General features: G+C 39.0%; 1 pseudogene; it reads left to right on the forward strand.

Annotated features, from left to right (window-relative positions):
• The first annotated feature begins 2616 nt into the window (after window positions 1-2616).
• On the forward strand, window positions 2617-3065 carry LOC101559911 (annotated as a pseudogene).
• Window positions 3066-6316: the final 3251 nt, after the last annotated feature.

Raw genomic sequence — 6316 nt, forward strand, 5'->3', positions numbered from 1 at the left:
ATTGAGACTGGGCGTGGTGGTGTGCACCTGTAATTCCAGCTCTTGGGAAGCTGTAAACAGGCGGATCGCTACAAGTCCGATCTAGTAGTGAGACCCTAAACACCCTGTAGGCTCGTCCTTAAAATTAAAAAAAAAAAAGAAGAAGAAAAAAATGCCTCAACAGAGATAAATATTTAGCTGATCAATGCAAAGGTTACTGTCCTACTTACTTCCTCATTGCTGGGCCCATCTATCCAACACCCACAAATTAAAGGCAGAAAGGTTTATTTTGGCTCACAGTTTGTAGAAGCCTCAGTCCTTATTGGCTGGTTCCAAGGGTGGGCAGCACAGCAGATGGACAAGGCAGAGGAGAAACAACCCATCACAGGACAGGCAGGAGGCAGGAGCATTGGGGCTTCCTTTTCCTTTGTGTGCCATCCAGGCTACCAGCCTATTTGTGCCACTCACACTCAGGGTCAGGCTTCTGTCATCATTAAATCCATCAAGCCATACCCAGAACTATGCTAATCTAACTAGTGGACTGTTCCCGAAGCACTGCCTTAAATGCAGTATCACGTAGTCATGGGCCACCCATCTTCCCAAAGTCCCACTATGAGTGCCTGAGGCTTGGGAGGGGGTTGTCATCTAGATACAAGTTCTAACATTTGCTTAACAAATTAGAATTTATGTCATCCAAAATAATATCCTCTTATTAGTAATGATGAAGACTTATACTTTATTTCTCAAGATTACATGCAACTAAAAGGACTGAGGATTGAATTTTGTGAAATATCACAATATTATTATTTAGATGAGTAGCTTTAAGTTTGAAAAAAATCTATTAAGATTGATTGGTAAAAGAAATTTATTCTATGCTATTGTGAATTTAACCCAAGCCATGAGGGGAAAAAATCCTATAACTTATGAAAATGTTAATGTTTTATTAAAAGGCTACAGCTGGTTTTAATAATTTATTCTGCTATATTTTAAAATTCTAATTAATCTTTAGGGAGCAGAATTGAAATCTTTACCACACCTAGTAGGCATGAAAATAACATGGTGCCAATGAAGTCTTGTACATGAAGCATCATATTTCAGTGAATGATTTGTTTTATTGTCCTGATTGATTCAGGGTCTGGTGCAGAAAAGCAGTCTGGCTCCTACATGTGAAAAGAGAAGCAAATGAGGTTTATGTTGTCCCATAAGAGTTTGTCTCCATTATTCATGCATGAAAGTGATTGAACTCTGGAACTATGAGACATGACCATGGAACTCAGGATGAAGCCAGAAATAACAGGAACAGGGAAGGAAGTTCTGGCTAAGGGGAGCCTTGTTCCCAGTAAGAAATGACTCTAGAAGTCCTGAAAAGGGTTCTGGGACCCTATGTAGATGTGAGATTATGCAGAATTACCCTGCTCTAAGATGTATGTTCTTTTCCTTTTTTTTTTCCTTCCTTTTTTTTTGTTTTTCATTGTATATTTGGTACAGGGTCTCACTACGCAGAACAAACTTGTGGTGATCCTCCTGCTTTCAGCCTCCCCAGCACTAGGATTACAGGTGTGCGCCAACACATCGGGACTGTTGCCAGTCCAGGGACAGGGCCGGTGCAACATGTGGGACCTGGGGTTGGACCCTGATCTCTGTGCTTGCCAAAGCTGGCACTTAGTCCACTGAGCTATCTTACTAGACCCCCCCTTTTTTTTCTTTTCAAAGCACATTTTGGTGCCCTGTTTGACAGTGATCTGGGGCTTTGTGTTACCAGGTGTAATTAGAATTATCTTCTGGAAGTCTAAAGTGTTTGTGATGGGAATGTTCTCTTTGGTTGTGAAATAATTTTGTAATTAATTCCACTGTAGTAGCTGCAACTATTCATTTCCTCTAGGAAGTTGGGGATAAAAGGAGTGTTTGAAGAATAGGTGATTATATGGTTAAGAAAAAGAAAAAGCAAACCTGGCAGGTAAAAAATCAGACTGATGAATGACTAAGCCATATTTGAGTGAAATTAATGACAGAATTTTCTTTTTCCTCAGCGTAACATTCAAAGGCCAAATAACCCGGATGTGGGGACTTTTGCCTGTTGTGTAGAGGAAATGTCACTGACAGTAAGCAGCACTAGGTTTCAGATCCACTTTTACTCTAAGTAAAAAAACTGTTGTATGAGCAACTTGGAAAAGTCCTGAAATACATGCAATTTTTTCCTTCTTTATTATACATTACACACACATACACACATTTGTCTTTACAAGTCTTTGGTTTCAGTTTCCTTGATATAGTTAAAACTTGATGAACAATTTAAATCCAAAATTATACTGAGGTTTCTCAAGAAAGTGTAAATATCAAGAGATAGAAATATCTCTTTGGCAAATCCCTGTCAACATACTACAGACTATAGTTTGGAAATACTCAGGTTTTAATTTGATGAGAAGTACTGCTAACTAGTGACATCCTTAATTTTTTTCTCCTAACACTATGGTTTCCTTGATCTGGTTTCTAAAGGATTTCAGTTTCTAGTTTTACCTAGTGGTAAAACTTTTCAAGCTGCCAACATTTTTATTAAAGAAGTGATATCATTTTTCAAAGTAATATTTTCCAAATGCCTGTGAAACACATTTAAAAATCTTATAGGTGGCCGCCATCATGGGTTGCACGCATGCTCCCAGGAAGGGCCTGTGCCAGTCTGCTCTGCTGTATGCCGCAGTGTCCCCAGCTGAAGCTGACGTCCGACGACGTGAAGGAGCAGATTTACAAACTGGCCAAGGAGGGCCGACTCCCTCACAAATTTGTGTGATCCTGAGAGACTCTCATGGTGTTGCTCAAGTAGCTTTGTGACGGGTAATAAAATCTTGAGAATCCTTAAGTCTAGAGGACTTGCTCCTGATCTCCCTGAGAGTCTCTACCACTTAATTAAGCAAATGGTTACTGTTTGAAAGCATCTTGTGAGGAACAGAGAGGATAAGGATGCCAAGCTCCACCTGATCCTCACTGAGAGCCAGATTCACCGATTGGTTTGATACTATAAGACCAAGTGGGTCCTCCTCACCAACTGGAAATGTGAGTCATTCACAGTCTCTGCCCTAGTGGCATAAATTTATGTACTCAAGCAATAAAATCGTGATTTAACTGAGAAACAATCTTGTAGGAAAAAGAAATTCTGGAGTGGTTCTACAAATCTTAGCAATTGCAAACCAATGCCTAGTGTGTGATTGTTGTTAACTTACTAACTGAACTGTGGATAGAGCTATAATTTATACTTCCCTTGTTGTGTTTTTATTAGTATTTGCCATCCATTTGCTTCCATTTCTGAAAACTTCAGTTTGAGTTCTTAGAGGTTTAGGCTAATAATGTTCACATCTATAGATTTAGTTGTATAAAGCCAATGCTATTGATTATTGGAAATTGCTTTGAACCAGGAACTCAAGTCAGTACCTGGTTAAAGTAAAACATAGGCCATTGCAAAGATTTAGAAGAACAGGGCAGCTCAGCAGTCTAAAGCCCCTCTTAGGCAAGCTTAGGCAAGTGTGCAGGGACCACAGTTCAATCCCTGGCACCACATACCTTGTCAGCCCTGCCCCCAGGACAGGTGAGCTGGCCATAGGGCGGAAAAAAAAAACTTAGAAGAACATCTGCAGCAAAAATTTTTGTTTGAGCAATTAGATCAGGGTTTGGTAATAGAAAAGTATCTTGAAGTTAACTTCCTTTTGTGTATAGGTAGAATTGTTAGAAGTTGAAGCTCTTTGTTGTACTGTTCATTAAAGATGGAGGAAATGAAAATAGTTCTTCATTTCCTTGTTCTTTCTAGACTATTTCTGTTGAAAGCATAAAATGTCATAGCCGAAACATATTCAGTGAGTCCATTTTCATAATTTGGGGATATATGAAAATTTCTTTAAAGTTGAATGAAAGTACTGTTTTGTCATTTCATTTGTAGTGGTGTTGATAGTTGTGACTTGGATGGTGTATCTTAGATCCAACCATTTCATCAGTGTAAAGTACATATATAAATGTTTCTAAAACACTCACAGAATATCAGGAAGTGATACCCTGGAAGTATCTTGAGAGACACAAGTTATAATTTTCATTAAGTATTTTAGGAGAAATGAATTTAACATCTGGTTACAAGAAAAAGGTGAAGTAGGTACAATTTAATACATAAATAGATTGTGCTGAAGAAAATGACAAACCTACTCCACATGCTCTGACAATGTGTTCAACTGGTTCACACGTCCTGCACTTACTGTTGTTGGTGATCACTCACCATGCCATGGACAGGTCGTGCAGGAAAGTGTGCTCCAGTGTGGAGGTGGGATCAGCCCACATTGTCCATAATCACTAGCAAACTCGATGGCTAGCACCAGGGATACTGCTCGAGTTACATCTTTGGTCTCAACTGCTTCTGCTTTTGCTATTTTTAAGCTCCTCTTTATTTTATTTTTTATTTTTTGTATTTAAGACAGGGTGTACAGGTTTAGGGTAATAAACCTGTCTCACTGTGTAGATTGAACTTGTAGTGATCCTCTTGTTTGCAACCTCCCAAGTGCTAGGATTACAGGCGCACGCCACCACGCCCAGTCTCAGTCACCCTCTCAGCATGCCCCAAGGTCGGAGCCAGCATGGCAGGCCAGGAAATCAAACTCCCAGCCCCTGCTTAAGCAAGTGCTTTAATCTGCTGAGCTAGTTGGCCAGCCCTTTTGACTTCATTTTAAAGCAGTAAAGAAATTAATATTTCAATCCATCAAGTAGAGTAACCACTTTGAATTTTCCACTTGTCTGCAAGTGGTGTGCATTATGCTAAGATGTAAATTCTAGATAAGATCTTTCATCTTTCTTCTTAACCAGTCAAAAAGAGAATCCTAGGATAAAAGGAGTGAAAACTAAGAACATGCTGCTGCTTTTCTAGATTTATAAGTAGAGCAGCTAATTGATTTTACTATCACTTTTGTTCTCTGTAAAAATATTGAGAATGATTAATTTTTTTCTAAAATTCTAATATGAAATGTTATTTTATTTAATTTCCTATTTTAATTGACATAGGGATGATATAAGAACTTCAAATATGATGAAAGGGAAATATTATAGTCCCTAATATATTAAATGTCTGATATGCCAAATTTGTGTTCTCTAAAATCTAAGAATGAATTCTAAGAACAACAGAGGCTAACAGTTGGAACTGTTTATTGAGGGATAGAAAGCTCCTGCCTGAGAGGGAAAGGAGGGAACACCTGGACAGTATGTTGCTTGAGGACTCCACTTCTCAGGGGGTTTTATAGAGCACAACTACAAGGGTGCAATATGAATTACAGCTGTTCTGAACAATAAGAGTAGTATGGCCCCTTAGGTAATGTTGATCCAGTGGGGAAACTAGTCAGTATCCAGCAGGCATGGAAAGAACAGAACACTTCTCAAGTAGATCATGTCTGATGCCTATCTAGACCAAGGGTTATCACTTATTTCATCCTTTGGGGAGTATGTATGCCTGGTCCTTTTGTTATCTTGGGGCCTTCCCTCCAGCTGCTACATCTCTGGACTCAGCTGTATGTTTTCACCTTTTGTCTTGACTCTCTCTCCAGGGCCCAGCCCCATCTGATTGCCTGATATTCCTACCTAACTTAGCTGTCTATAGTACAGTGGACACTAGTAACATTTGACAATTGAATGACTGTGTAAGCTTTTCAAAGATGTCACTTACACTGATGTGTAAAGTTAAGTGCCTTCAGAAAAATTCAATTTTCAGGGAAATAATATCTTTCATATGTAGGCCGAAGAGTTCTATAAATAGGGGAAAACCTCACTATATTTTCTGGATAATCCTGACAAGAAAGAGTTAAAACTTTACTGAGGTTGCAATAAACAGACAAGGGAAAATGGGTAAGCCAGGCAGTGTTTTAATCAAGTCAGCTCAGCTGTTCCTCTCTAACTTGAAAAGGAGATAAGGGGCTGCCACTTACAAGACAGCTCTTATTTAATATATATTAGCTCAGTATTTTTTAAAACTTAATTGCTAACTCAGCATTGTATGTAAAGACCCTTCTAACCAACCCATAAATTCTAGAGATGGGACCTAACAGGACAGGGAAAAAATCAAATGAAGACCGCTTAAGAATTTTTACCAGAGCAATGGCACAGATGGTTAGAGGCCTTGGAATCTGGGATCCATTTATAACAGCCCAAGACACCAAGAAAATGATGATAAATTCTAGGGAGGGGGAGGGTCTTGATACCCAACAAAAGCCTAGAACAGAAGGCCCTTGAGTTCTCCATCTTTCCAGAGCCCCCCACCTGATTAAATTAGTTATATATCTCCTTCTTTACCCCCTTTCCTAAAAGTTTCAAATAAAAT

This window comes from Octodon degus, unplaced genomic scaffold, assembly GCF_000260255.1.
Source record: "Octodon degus isolate 3935 unplaced genomic scaffold, OctDeg1.0 scaffold00031, whole genome shotgun sequence".
Lineage (NCBI taxonomy): Eukaryota > Metazoa > Chordata > Mammalia > Rodentia > Octodontidae > Octodon > Octodon degus.